The following is a 15,208-nucleotide window of genomic DNA, read 5'->3' as shown; positions in this document are numbered from 1 at the left end:
AGTCTGGCTCCTTCTTATCACTCAGTTCTCAGCTTATATAAATGTCCTTGCGTGCGAGAGGCCTTGCTTGGCCTTCTTACAGTGTTGCAGATCGGATGGGAGATAAGCAGAAAGAGAACACAGGCACAGACGTACAGTCCCTGGGCTGTCTGCACAAGAAGCTCCTGCCAGAGTTGAGAAGGAAGCCAGAGCCTTGCCGCATCACTGCTCTTTTCAGCTGAATCCCCATCACTAGGTGGGAATAATGCACTAACGATCCACCTGCTTCTGTGTCAGGGAATTTATCAACACCAGGCTCTGCTACTTCTTAGCCTTGACTCAGCATCAAGCAACACTACATCCTTCTCTGGGAAAGAAAGCCAGTGTCCCTCCACTGCATCTCTGCTTTCAGCTCTCCAATATTCCACATGGTACCCTCTCATCTTGCTACTCGATGCCCTGTTTTTGTTTCTCCAGAGCACATACACTCTCTGAAATTGTTAACTGTCTCCTCCAACAAAATCTTAAGTGTCATCATGCTAAAATCCTTTTCTTTCCTGTACACATCTGTACTTTCAGCCCTTAGAACAGTAGATATTCAACAAATATTTGTTGAATGAGTGAGTGTATTACTTCCTCCTCTTCTTGCCACACTCTAATTCCCTCTTCACCCTGTCCGCTGGCTTCTCACTGACCTTAAGATAAAATCTAAACTCCTTCCTGCAGCTTGCAAGGCCCTTTAAGAGCTGCCCTTGCTTTCCCCTCCAGCCTTATCTCTCATTCTTCTTGCTTGGAACTCCCGGCCACCTCCCCAGCCCCCGGCCACTTCTGTGCTTCAGACCTACTGACCTCTCAGAGCCTCAAAACTGCCAAGAGCTCTCTGGCTTCCCTGACTTAAATCATCTCTTCTGACTTCTGGGAACTTCTTTCTACCTTCCCCACTCCCCTCTCACCTTTCACCTAACTCAGTGCAATCTCCTTGGTTCTCAGGTTACTCGAGAACCTATAGCACTTGCCCTTGATGCTTTAGCATTAACTCTTTAACTCACCATCTTGAAAGTGTTCTGTATGGGCCAGCTTCCTCTCCATATTGGGCGCTCCAAGAGACCAGGGGCTATTCCATATATATACACACACACACACTGACACATATGTATATATATGTATATATGTGTATATATGTGTGTGTGTATCTATATATTTACACACACATACACACACAAGGATCTTGAAAGACATACACAGGTAATAAAGGTGATTATTTCTGGGTGGGCAAGAGAAGCATATATTTTATGTTTCAGCTTATCTATATTTTCTGACTTTCAATATGAATATCTTTTGTTCTTCTAATAATAAAAAATAATAAAAGAGGTCTTAATAATAGAAAGCCATGTGCTCTGTCAGATGTAATCCCACCTTGAGGCAAAATTCTAGGCTTTATGCTCTCTATCATACCCACTTTCTAACTCTACAGCTTTGTTCAAATAATGCAACTACTCTAGGACTTGACTTTTTTTTTTTTTTTCCTATTTGAAAATGAAGAGTGGGACAAGATCAGGTGTTCTTGTACTTTGGGGTTTCTCATGGAGGAGGAAATTAAAAGTGGAAATCAACACAAGGTTGTCAACTTTCCATTTTGTCCACTAAGCACATATTTAAAAACTCTACCATCTACGTTGCCATCGTTACTTTAAACATACCAAAAAAGTTAGATGGACAGCATTTTTAAATAAAAGAAAGTGACTTACATTGGATACACATAGTTGTATAGGAAACCCTACGTTTTCTTTGATTTTTCTAATTTTCCCCTTAACTTGTGAAAACTTACTACATTCAGCATCTGCTTATGGACCAGCTCTTGAGACCAACTAAATGATACATAAGGTCTCGTCCAACTCTAATATTCTGAGACTTCATGCACAGTAATTTCTGAGTTAGGGGGTTTGCAGTCCTTTATCGCGGGCCCTAAGCAAAATGTGACGAATGGCTGTCAGCGCTGAAGCCCCTGGTGTATGCCAGTCGCCTCATTGCTAATACTTAAAACCACCTATGGGGAGGGTCTTACAGATGACAAAACTGAACTGGAAAGACTAAGTAACCTGCAGTGACCCAGGCCTGTCTTCACTCCAAAGCCCATATTTTTTGCTGCCCTCAGTTTCTGCTTTTGTCCACCTAGCACTGCTTTTTCTTCTGGAAGCAACACTCTCCTCTTCTGAAAATGGTTCCTTCCTCCACTCCAACCGTGGGGACTACTGAAGGTCAGTCTCCGGCCGTCGTTGATTTCATCCAGGCGTGGGAACTTGAAACAAAGAGGGAGTGTTAGCCCCAGTTGTTCCACAGGTGTTTGAGCTTCCACCTAGGGAGATCGGCAGGCAGGATTTTCCAGAGCTGCGAGGCTGAGGAGCTCAGGTTGGAGTTTCAGCAGTCGTATCCATCACATTATGGGAACAGTGGTCTGCAGGGCCAGAGAAGGGAGTGACATCAAAGAGAAGCAGAGGAGAGGAACCCGGCCGCCTTCAGGTCCCTGGGTCCAGTGGGTCCCAAGATCCCACTGCATCCCTACCTTTCCCGTGGTTGGATTGCTCATCCTTAAATCAGATTTAGTGAGGCAACAAATCCCTCCTCTTTCCTAAGCCAATTCAAGTTTTGTCACGTGCAACAAATAGACCTCAGATCCCAGTATCCTCATTCTTCTCTCCCAGTAGGAAAGCAGCATACAATAGTGGGAAAAATGTGGGCTTTGGAGTAAGATCCTTGACAAGATGTAAATGAAATAATGCTTCATGGTGTCATACGTTTAGAAACTGCAAGAAGCACTTAAACCACTGCAGAGGGACAAGAGGCTGGGGTGTTGTACACCGAGGCTTGTATTGTGTTGGAGGACAAAGATCTTATCTAAGAAAGGGAAACAAAACAAAAAGCCCTGTGAATTCATTTTCGGTTCAGTTGCTTTCAAAGTACTAACAAAAAGTACAAGTTGTGAATTAAAATTATCTTCTCCACCAGCTATGCTTTGCAACTTTAACATTTAAAAATGTATGTATATATGTTAATTTTTTTAAAGAAATTGTAGGTTTACAGAAAAGCCATGCAGAAAATACAGTTCCCATAGGCCCCTGTTTCCCACACACTTTCCCTATTATGAATACTTTGCATTAGTATGGTATCTTTGTTACAATTGATGAAACTATATTATTATAATTATTCTATCAACTATAGTCCATACTTTACATTAGTATTTATTTATTGCCAGTTATATATTTATAGAAAGATAATCCCCTGGCTTTAAATAGATATGTACATAAAAATATGAACAAACTTAAAAAAATACAAACCCTTGGATCATAAGGGAGCTGCTGGGAACCCCCTTATTTTTCCCCCTCACCCAAGGGCAGAGGGCATGAGTCTGCTTTTTAAAAATTACTAATTTTGGCCATCCCTGCAGCAACAAGCCTGTAGCTGGGTGATTACTCACCAGATGAAAGTCAGTGGATGAAAGAATTCAGAGTTCTCTCTCTCTGAACTCTACACATCTCCTGTAAGTTGGACTATATGCTTTCTTGTCCTGGTCTTTTAACTAGTCTATAAGGATAAGGGGGCAGGGGGATTCGCTCTTGAAATGGGTCAAGAAATAAAATAGACTCAGTTTAAAAGGAGCGGGGGAGTCATCTGTTATAAAAACAAAAGACAGGACAAAGACATACAGACCCCAGGGAAATACTCAGTTCCCACACCACTATGGGATATATTGTCCAGCCCAGGTTCTAGGACCTAGGTTCTTTCCTCTAGCGACCTCCTATTTCTTTGGTATTGTCAGAAGACAAGATTCAGTTCCTGGGTGCTGAGGGAGGAGGGAAAGTGGTTCGGGGGCTTCTAGAAGTACTGAGTGAACAATTTGAGCTTAAAATTTTCCCTTTGTTAAATATTTAAAAATAAACAAATCAAACTCCATCCTGTGCTGGACACAGCCCTTTGACTCCCTGACATTGATTTGAGGAAAGAAGAGAAGGGGTCTCAGCATTGCAAGGGCCTCCTCACTTTCTTCCGCCGCTTGGGTTTGGCTTCTCCCTCGGGTGCTGTGCTGTTAGGCTTGGAGGCAGCAGTGGTCCCAGGGCCAGGCTGAGGAGCTGCAAAGAAGTTCCCATTGGACATTTGGCCTGGTGGTACTTGAAAGATCTGGCTCAAGAAATCCTGAAGGTCAGCAGGAGGGGCATCCCACTGGTGCCTGGGACCTGGGAGCCAAATGAGATGTGATAGGCGACTCTGTGGATATCTGGGGAGATGCTCACACGCTGGCATCCAGCCCACTCTGTAATATAATACATCTTTCCATCCATCAGTGCAAAGTAGGTGATCTTGAGGCCCAACATGTTTGACTCTGCCCAAAAGTCTCCTTCCTCTGCAGGATGCAGCCTATTACACTCAGCACAGTATCTGGCACTCTTAGGTTCCCGGTCCATTTCAAACCTCCTGTGCTTTCCCTGACATTAGCTGCACATCATAGTATTCATTGCCTCTTTGAGGTCATCTTGCAGTTTGGATAGAAACTCATTCACTGACCGACTCAGCTCATTCTCTGCCATTCATTTCATCTCACATTCTTTTCGCCTTTCTGGGTTGCTGACAATGTCCCAGGCTGCCTGCAAAACTTTGAAGGCCTCCTCAGCCTGGGGATGATGATTTTTGTCAGGATGAACCATCACTGCCAGCTACCCTATAGGCCTTCTTCAGTTCAACGTCTGATGTTGTGGCTTCAACCCCCAGCACATGGAAAGGGTTTAGTTCATCCTCAGGAACCCCAGCCGTAGTCAAGAGTCGAGCCAGTTCCTCTTCAGGCTGGCAATAGTGCCCACTAGCGACAGGTGCATTCCCCTCCTTGACCCAAGGCAACTCTAGCCAACCCCAGTGAACATTTCTTACCAGCTGCTGCCATAGTCTGCTATCTCTCAGCAGAGTCAGACAATGCTGCAAAGCAGGAAAATCTAGCCAAGATAAGAGCCAGGTGGCCTTACCCCTCCAGCCTAATCAGTTGCCCAGTCCCACCAGAAACCGCCAACCCAATTGTAGACAGCCCAACATGACCGCCAGAGCCAGGAGCAGCAAAGCACCCAATAGCCTAAGAAAGTGGGTGAATAGCCCTGCCCCATAGCAAAACCCCTGGCTTAGAAATTGAAACATCACCTGGGCCCAGGTATCCAGTCGTCCAGCCCAAACTCCCACCCAGACTCAAAAAAGGTCCAGATTACTGCCTTCCAACTGCCTGCATGCATAGATGAGATGCCCACAAGTTTCCACATACTCTCCCACCAATACCAGCAGATCAATCAGCCACCAGAAGCCTGCCTGTCCAAGCTGACATAGTTCTTCTGCTGCCCACAGTCCCAGTCCTCTGCATCTATCTGCCTGACTTCTTTTCCAGCCCAGCCTGTGTCGACCAGGGAGACCGGGGATCCCTGCGTCCACCCTCTAGAATATCCTCCTTGGTTGGAAAGTGGTGCTGCTGTCTCTGGGGTGGTGGTTTCTTTCCACTGGGCACACATGAAAAATCACTGGGGAACTTAAGAGGTTCCTCATCGTCATATTCCTCTTCCAACTCTTCATCTCCCAAGGCTGGAGAAGTACAGTGATGGCAAAAGTTGCTAGAAGGGATATCTCCTCCCTCAGAATAAGGCCCTTCAGGGGTTCCAGTGGTTCCCTGGCAGTTGCAAGCAGGTGGAATGGAAAGAAAAGAAGGGTTCCCATCCTCCTGGTACCCAATCTCATTCTCTCTTGGGGGTTCCTGGTCCACTCCTCACTCTTCTGAAGATGCCTCACTCTGATCAGGATCTTCTCCATCTCTGGGGGTCCTGGACCCTTTGGAGGGCCATGGCTTGGATCTGACCAGTGAGCTGGGTTTGGAGGCTGTGTGTATCGAAGAGCGGCTCCCCCAGCTCTGCCTCCTGCTCACGCTCTCTCGTATTTATTTTTATAACAGATTATGTACTTTCATTCATATGGTTCAAAATTAAAAAAAACAAAAGGGAATACTATGAAAATTCTTCCTGTCTTCTCTGCTCCTGACCCAATCTTTCCCATCCCTCAGGCCACCAAGGTAACCAGTTAAGAAATCTATCCAGAGATGTTAGCTTTGGTTGCATGACAAGACACTCCAAAATTTAGTAGCTTAAAACAACAAGCTTTTTTTTTTCTTTATTTCCATCATTCCAAGTAGGAATCCTGTATATTTTAAGCCTTAAATTCCCATTCCCTACCCCCACCCCAGCCGCTGGTTGCCTGTATTCTAATTTCTGACTCTATGAATTTGTTTATTCTAATTATTTCATATCAATGACATCATATAGCATATGTCCCTTAGTGTCTGGTTTATTTCACTCAACATGATGTCTTCAAGTTTCATCCATGTTGTCACATGTATCAGAGTGTCATTCTTTTCAAAAGCCGAATAATACTCCATTGTGTGTATATACCACATTTTCTTTTTCCATTCATCGGCTGATGTACACTTGGGTTGCTTCCATCTTTTGGCAATTGTGGATAATGGTGCTATGGACATTGGTGTGCAAATATCTGAGTCCCCTCTTTCAATTCTTTTGGGTATATATCTATTCTTTACTTAGATTTCTGAGAAACCACCAAACAGTCTTCCACAGTGGCTGCACCATTTTGCATTCCCACCAGCAATAGATGAATGTTCCTATTTCTCCACATCCTCTCCAAAACTTGTAATTTTCCATTTTTAAAATAATAGCCATTCCAATGGGTGTGAAATGGTATCTCACTGTGGATTTAATTTGCATTTCCCTGATGGCTAATGATATTGAGCATCTTTTCATGGGCTTTCTGGCCATTTGTATATCTTCTTTGGAGAGAAGTCTATTCAAGTCTTTTGCTATTTTTAAATGGAGTCATTTGTCTTTTTGTTGTTGAGTTGAAGGATTTCTTTATATATTTTGGATCTTAAACCCTTATGTGGTTTCCAAATATTTTTTCCCATTGTGCAGATTGTCATTTTAGTTTCATGATAAAGTCCTTTGAGATGCAAAAGTTTTTAATTTTGATGAGGTCCCATTTATCTATTTTTAATTTTGTTGCTTGTGCTTTGGGTGTAAAGACTAAGAAACACAAGGTCCTGAAGATACTTCCCTTCATTTTCTTCTAGGAGTTTGATAGTTCGGGCTTTTTCACTTAGGTCTTTGATCCATTTTGAGTTGATCTTTGAACAAGCCATGAGATATCAGTCCTCCTTCTTTCTCTTGCAAATGAGATCCAGTTTTCCCAGCACCATGCACTGAGAAGACTATTTCCCCATTGAGTGGTATTTCCCTCCTTGTTAAAGATCAGTTGGCCATAAATGTGAGGGATGATTTTTGAGCTCTCAATTCTATACCATTGGTCTATATGTCTGTCCTGGTGCCAGTACCATGCTGTTTTGATTACTATGGCTTTGTAATGAGTTTTGAGATTGGGAAATGTGACTCTTCCAACTTCTTTCTTCTTTTTTAAGATGGTTTTAGCTATTCAGGGTCTCTGTTTCCCTTCCATATAAATTTGACAATTGGCTTTTCCATTTTCTGCAAAGAAGGCTGTTGGAATTTTGACTGGGATTGCATTGAGAATGTAAATTGCTTTGTGTAGAAGTAACATCTTAATGATGTTTAGTCTTCCAATCCATGAACACAGAATGTCCTTCTATTATTTGGGTCTTCTTTGATTATTTTTAGCATTGTTTGCAGTTTTCCATGTATAATTCCTTTGCATCCTTGTTTAAATTTATTCCTAGTTATATGGTTCCTTTAGTTGCAATTGAACAAGTATTTTTATTTGCTTAAGATTCTATGGGCCGGCTGGGCAGCTCTGTTCTGGACGTGCTCTGCTGGGGCTGCAAGACCTAGGATGGCCGCGGTCACCTGTTGGCATTTGGCAAACTGATTGGTACAGCAAGTCCTCACATGCCTGGCGGTTGGCTCTGTGTGAGCTGGGGTAATAGCCACATGCCTTCGTCATCCAGCAGGCTAGCCCAGTCTCACTCACATGATGATGGAAGAGTGCCTGGCAGCGAAGAAGGGACCACCCCAGTGTGCAAGCACTTTTCCTGCCTCTGCTTACATTATGTTAGCTGACGTCAACATGGCTAAAACAAATCCCGCAGCCAAGTCCAGATTCAAGGAGTGGAAAATAGATTCTACCTCTTATGGCAGGAGCTGTAAAGTTGCATTGCAAAAAGGCATACACATAGGGATGAGATGAATCTGTGGCATTTTCACAATCTTCCACAGCATATGCTAGTGAATGTGAGTGTGCATATGTATGCACGTGTGTGTACATATATTCTTTTTCCTGTTTTTCATGTAAATGAGAACATACTGGTTAATGGTTTTTTATAGCTGTTTAAAAGCTATTTTACCAACCTTTATATCTGTCAAAACAAAAGTTTAAATTTCAGTGGTAAAGGCAGAGTGTAGTCAAACAATTTGACAAGAAAATTCTTCTATCTTTAGGTTGAGTGGTAGGAAAATAAAATGGAGAACTCCATAATTTATGGTAGGGAACAGATCAGAGTTAACTTTTACTTGGTACTTTTGCCTCAGTTGACTCATCAGCTAATCCTGGATCTTTGTAGGATTCTCTAGGTTGGAAAGTTGGCTTCCTATAGAAGTACTCACACAGAACCCAGATACTCAAAGTACTTTTTGGTCCAAGGATTTACTTCCTAATCTCCACATAATTAGAGCTGACTTCCTTCTTGAGTGAAGACTGATTTCTCAGTTCTCCTTTATCAGAGAGGGAGCTTGTATTGTCTTCCTTTGGTCTCAAATGTCACCTTTCAGGTGAGGCTTTCTCTCGCCTTGTAAAGGAATGAAACAACCTTCCTTGTTAAGCTCTTTTTAGCTTTTATTTTTTCTTATTATTACAAAGGCTGTATATGTGCTCATTGTAAAAACTGTAAATAAAACAGAAAATAAAAGGATCCTCAGAAAGAGTTTCTGTATCCATTTTCCTTACTTTTCTATCCATGTGCCAATATATGTACATATCTTATTTATTTTTTACAATGTTGGTATTATGTTATGTATAATGTTTTGCAACTTCCTTTTCTCACTTCATATCATTGGATGTCATTCCAGGTCAGAATATATGAATCTCTGGCATTCTTTTTAATAGCTGCATAAAATCACAGCTGGGTTTTAGTAGCTTCATAAAAATGTTCCGTAATACATTTTATGAATGTACTGCTATTTACTAAAAGCTTTTTTTTTTTTTTTGCTATTAAACCTAGTACTTCTTTGAACATATTTATACATATATTTATATTTTTGCAAATTTCTGTTAGATAAGTTCCTAAGGTGTGAAATTGCTCAACGGGCCTGACATTTAAAATTTAAATAAAGGTTTCCAAATTGGTTTTCCAACGACTCCTGTCAATTTATGCTCCCCCTACCAGGATTGAAGAGAAGATCTGTTTCCTCTCAGCTTTACCAACATTGAATGTTATTATTCTTTTACTTCTCTGTTCATCTCACAGATGAGCAGTTTTGCCCTGTTTTTAATTCATATTTCTTTAATTATTAACGAAACCAAGCATTTATTTATTGGGCCATTTGGTTTATATTCCTTAGCTGTTTTTCTGCAGGATCAGTCATCTTTTTCTTTTTCTTTTTTTTTAGTGATTTTTAAGAGAGGAGCTGGTGACTCCAAAGCCCCTATATCCTCTTCCACTAAAGCCCCCAGTGGTGAAGACTTGTGTCATTAACCGTGGAAACAGAGATGCAGGGGTTAAAGGGGGTCCTCTGGCCAGGAGGGGTAACTGTTGAGCCCAGGACTCGGGAGGTTCCTGGCAGGGCATGTGTGCTGAGGGTGAGGAGAACGGGCATTTAATTCAAGCACGTGCTTGTTTGTGTCTCCTGTGGGCCAGGTACCAAGATGAGGCTCTGGGGGCACCACAAGGAAATAAGCTCCACTCCTCACCCAGTTTAGAGGGCGGGGACAGAGCCAAGCAGCCTGTGACGTGTGCCATAACTGGGGCACAGAAAAGAATGACTGACACATGGGGACGGGGAGGGAGTGGCAGGGAAGGAGTGTCTGAAGGGTTCCGCGGGGGCTTCTAGGAGCTGAGTCTGAGACAGTGCTAGGCCAAGGAGCAGAAACCAAGCCAGGGAACCACTTGCCACCACAGAGAGCAGCGGGGAGAGAGACGAGGAGCCCGTGCCCTGCCTCTTCCCACCCGAGGGGCTTTGGAACTCAGCTGTGCCCTGGGAGTGGGGCGGTGAACACGACTCTAAGGAAGAGGACAGTAACGTCATAATGAAGTCATCTCAAATGTGCAAGCAAAATGCTGTGCAGGAGAAGTATGGGTGCCAAAGGTGCTGGGAGAACCAGGCCTGTTGGGAGGTCAGGGAGGTTTCTCCGAGGAAGTGATCATTTAGCTAAAATCCACAGGAGGGGATGGAGTCAGCTGGGAGTGAGGAGAGCCTATGGGGTGGAGCGAACAGGAGGAGACAGTGTGTGGGAAAGCCTAGGGTAGGAGTGAAGCAGTGTCCAGCACGGCCAGGGCGAAGAGGGCAAGGGAGAGAGGGGAGGAGGTGACATTGGGAAGGTCAGCAGGAGAAGGCAGAATCTCATAAATCTGTGTAAGGAATGCGGGCACCATTTTTTTTTTTAAATTCAGTTTTATTGCAATATATTCACATACCCCACAATCATCCACAGTGTACAATCAGTTGTTCACAGAACCATCATATAGTTGTGTGTGCATCACCAAAATCAATTTTTGAACATTTTCATTACTCCAATAAAATAAAATAAAAACAAGAATAAAAATATAAGTAAAGAAAAACACCCAAAATATCCCATTCCCTATCCCCCCTATTATTCATTTAATTTTTGTTTCCATTTTTCTACTCATCTGTCCATATATGGATATAGAGAATATGAGCTACAAGACTTTCACAATCACAGAGCCACACCGTATAAGCTACAGAGTTATGCAAACATCTTCAAAAATCAAGGCTACTAGGTTGCAGTTCAACAGTTTCAGGTATTTCCTTCTAGCTATTCCAATACACTATGAACTAAAAAGGGATATCTATATAACTCATAAGAACAACCTCCAGAATGACCTTTCGACTCTATTTGAAATCTCTCAGCCACTGAAACTATTTTGTTTCATTTCTCTTCCCCTTTTTGGTCAAGAAGTCTTTCTCAATCCCACAATGTGGGTCCCATTGATTTTTTTTTTTTTTTTGTCATAATTTATTTAATCAATCTGTTGGACATTTAGTGAGGCTTTTCCACTTTTTTCTATCACAAAGAATATTAAAACAAATATATGTGCACAATATCCTTACACAATTAAAATTTCTGTAATGGAAAATGCTGGGTTGAAAAGTACACACAATTTACACTCCTATTAATGCTTGTTTATTGCACTTCCTAAAGGTTACATTGGATCTCTTGATGCAGTTTTTTTTTAATATCCATTTTATTGAGATATATTCACATACCACGCAGTCATATGAAACAAATAGTACATTCGATTATTCACAGTACCATTACATAGTTGTACATTCATCACCTAAATCAATCCCTGACACCTTCATTACCACACACATAAGAATAATAATTAAAGTGAAAAAGAGAAATTAAAGTAAAAAAGAACGCTGGGTGCCTTTGTCTGTCTGTCTGTTTGTTTCCTTCCCCCATTTTTCTACTCATCCATCCATAAACTAGACAAAGGGGAGTGTGGTCCTTATGGCTTTCCCAATCCCATTGTCACCCCTCATAAGCCACATTTTTATACAATTGTCTTCAAGATTCATGGGTTCTGCGTTGTAGTTTGATAGTTTCAGGTATCTACCTCCAGCTACCCCAATTCATTAGAACCTAAAAAGGGTTGTCTATATTGTGCGTAAGAGTGCCCACCAGAGTGACCTCTCGGCTCCTTTTGGAATCTCTCTGCCACTGAAGCTTATTTCATTTCCTTTCACTTCCCCCTTTTGGTCGAGAAGATGTTCTCCATCCCACGATGCCGGGTGTACATTCCTCCCTGGGAGTCATATTTCACATTGCCAGGGAGATTCACTCCCCGGGGTGTCTGATCCCACGTAGGGGGGAGGGCAGTGATTTCACCTGCCAAGTTGGCTTAGCTAGAGAGAGAGGGGCAGGCACCATTTTAAGGCCAATGGAAAGTTATTGAAGGTTTTCAGCAGGAAAGTGGCCTGATCCTCTCTCTCTCTCGCTCTCTTTCTATTGAGGCGAAATTCATGTAACTAAAATCTATCATTTTAAAGTTTACAATTCAGTGACATTTAGTACATTTACAATATTGTGCAACTGTCACTTCTATCTAGTTTCAAAACATTTTCAGACACCCGAAAGGAGACTCTTCACCCATTAAGCAGTCACTCCCATTCACCTTTTACCCCAGTGCCTGGCAACCTGTAATCTGCTTGGCCCGATTATTTCTTCAACTACTTTTTCTGTCCTCCTCTCTTGTCTTCTCTCCTCTGGCACTACAATAACATATCCGTTAGTCTGTTGGAGATATGCACAGGTCATCAAAGCTCTGTTCATTTTCTTTTCACTGTTTGTCAGTCTTTTTTCTCTCCATACTTACTTTTGGACAATTCTATTGCTATGTCTTCACATTCACTGATCTTTTCTTCTGCAGTGTCTGATCTGCTCTTTGTTCTATGCAGTGTGTTTTTCGTCTCAGACATTGTTTTCATCTCTAGAACTTCCATTTGGGTCTTTTTTATATCTCAGTTCTCTCCTCATCTTGGTCATGTTTTCCTCTAACTTCTTAAACATATGGAACATATTTTATGGGTAGCTCTTTTAATAACAATGCCTGCTAATTCCATTATTTCTGTCATTTTTGGATCTATTTCCTTTTTTTTTAATTGTGGTAGCATATATACCACCTAAAATTTCCCCCTTTAACCACATTTAAATATATAAATTCAGCTATGTTCATTACACTCACAATGTTGCACTACCATCACCACCATTTATTACCGAAACTTTTCTGTCACCCCAAACAGAAACTCTGTTCCAAATAAGCATTAACTCCCTATTCTCCAATCTCACCCCTACCCCCTCTAGCCTTTAATCTAATTTCTGACTCTATGAATTTGCATATTCTAATTATTTCATATAAGTAATTTGAAATCATATGATATTTGTCCTTTTGTGTCTGGCCTGTTTTACCCAACATGATGTCCTCGAGGCTCATCCATGTTGTAGCGTGTACCACAACTTCATTTCTTTTTTCTACTGGATAATATTCAATTGTATGGCTATACCATTTTTTGTTTATCCATTCATCTATTGGTGGACACTTGGGTTGCTTCTACCATTCGGCTTTTGAGCATCCCTTTCTATTCATTGATTTTTCTCTGGGATATGGGCCATATTTGCTTATGATTTGCAGGTGTGGTAATATTTGATTGGCTGCCACACTGTCAATTTTACAGTGATGGATGATGGATTTTGTTGTATTGACTTAAAAGACCGTTGGGCTTTATTCTGGCATGTGGTTAGGCACTTGGAAGCAGTTTGATCTTTTTGAGACTTACTTTTAAGTGTTGTTAGGGTAAGTTCATATCAGCCTTCAAGCTAGAGCTCATTTATTCCCACTACTAACGTGCTGCCCTGTGAATTGCAGGGTCTTTCCCAGGTTGCTGGTATGATTCCCAGCCCTGTGTGTGCTCGGAGAATCATTTGGACTACAGCTTAATGGTGTTTTTCTCCCCTGGCCTCAAGCAGCTTCATCTCATGCATGCCCTGAGACCCTCCTGCAGATCTCTGGCTGCCCCCTCTAATTGACAGGGGATATTCTCGTGACTTGGTCAAGAAGGGTTTAGATGGAAATGGTGGTATTAGCCCCCTTCTCCCCAGACGCCTCAGCCCGGCCCCCAGCTCATGGCTTTCAGCTCTGCCCCTCTTCTCAGTCCCTCATTGTGGCAGGAAGGTCTTCAGCAGAGCCAGGGTGGGCTTCCGGGAATGACGGACAGTAGCGCATGCTTGGGTGAGACAACAGAAGACAGCTCTTAAACAGTCCCTGCCTGAGGGTCTCCTCTGCAGTTTTGTCCTGTAATTATTCCCAGAACCCAAACCCAGAAACTGACTTTTTTTTTTTTTCCTTTTGAGGAGAGACCTACAGGGTGTGAGGGGCCCAGAGCATAAACTGACTTTTGAGGCGGGATCCTTTGTCTCTGTAATAACACGGCAGAATCTGATTTTCTGACTTGCCCTGAAAAAAATCTGTGGAATTCAGTCACGTGAGCACACACGAATTCCAGATTTCAAAGCCAAGCGTGTCCGGAGAGGTCCTGTGTTTTCCCCCTTTTTGTCTACAGCAGTGGCAGGTCCCATCGGTGATAAAGGGCCGGGCCACATGGGCACCCTGGAGCTCCGAGACCCAGGCCCAATGTCTCAGACCGAGGTGCCAGAAACTTCCACAGACAGATTCTCCAGGAAGGTTAACGGGAAATTTAACTGACAGAAAGGGAAATTCCTTGCTGCCTTAGCAACGGCCTCAGGGGCTTAGGAAGGTGAAAGCAGGGGGAGGAGAGAGCCACAGCACCCAGCCTGTTCAAGGAGAAGCCCTTTTAAGACTTTTTTTTTTGAGGTAAAATTCACATGGCATAAAATTAACCCTTTTAGATCAGACACCCAGGGGAGTGAATCTCCCTGGCAACGTGGAATATGACTCCCGGGGAGGAATGTAGACCCGGCATCGTGGGACGGAGAACATCTTCTTGACCAAAAGGGGGATGTGAAAGGAAATGAAATAAGCTTCAGTGGCAGAGAGATTCCAAAAGGAGCCGAGAGGTCACTCTGGTGGGCACTCTTACGCACACTTTAGACAACCCTTTTTAGGTTCTAAAGAATTGGGGTAGCTGGTGGTGGATACCTGAAACTATCAAACTACAACCCAGAACCCAAGAATCTCGAAGACCGTTGTATAAAAATGTGGCTTATGAGGGGGGACAGTGGGATTGGGGGGGCCATGGGGATCACACTCCCCTTTGTCTAGTTTGTGGATGGATGAGTGGAAAGGTGGGGGAAGGAAACAAACAAACAGACAAGGGCGCCCAGTGTTCTTTTTTACTTTAGTTGCTCTTTTTCAGTTTAATTATTATTCTTGTTATTTTTGTGTGTGTGGTAATGAGGGTGTTGGGGATTGATTTTGGTGATGAATGTACAAATATGTAATGGTACTGTCAGC

General features: G+C 42.6%; 2 pseudogenes; both read right to left on the bottom strand.

The window, feature by feature from the left end:
- Positions 1-3,897: 3,897 nt before the first annotated feature.
- Positions 3,898-15,208, bottom strand: part of LOC119536587 — a 35,107-nt pseudogene continuing 23,796 nt past the window's right edge.
- Positions 4,014-4,571, bottom strand: LOC119535816 (annotated as a pseudogene).

This window comes from Choloepus didactylus, chromosome 6 (assembly GCF_015220235.1).
Source record: "Choloepus didactylus isolate mChoDid1 chromosome 6, mChoDid1.pri, whole genome shotgun sequence".
Lineage (NCBI taxonomy): Eukaryota > Metazoa > Chordata > Mammalia > Pilosa > Megalonychidae > Choloepus > Choloepus didactylus.
The sequence above is the reverse complement of the archived record's forward strand: the minus strand, read 5'-3'. Positions and strand labels throughout refer to the sequence as shown.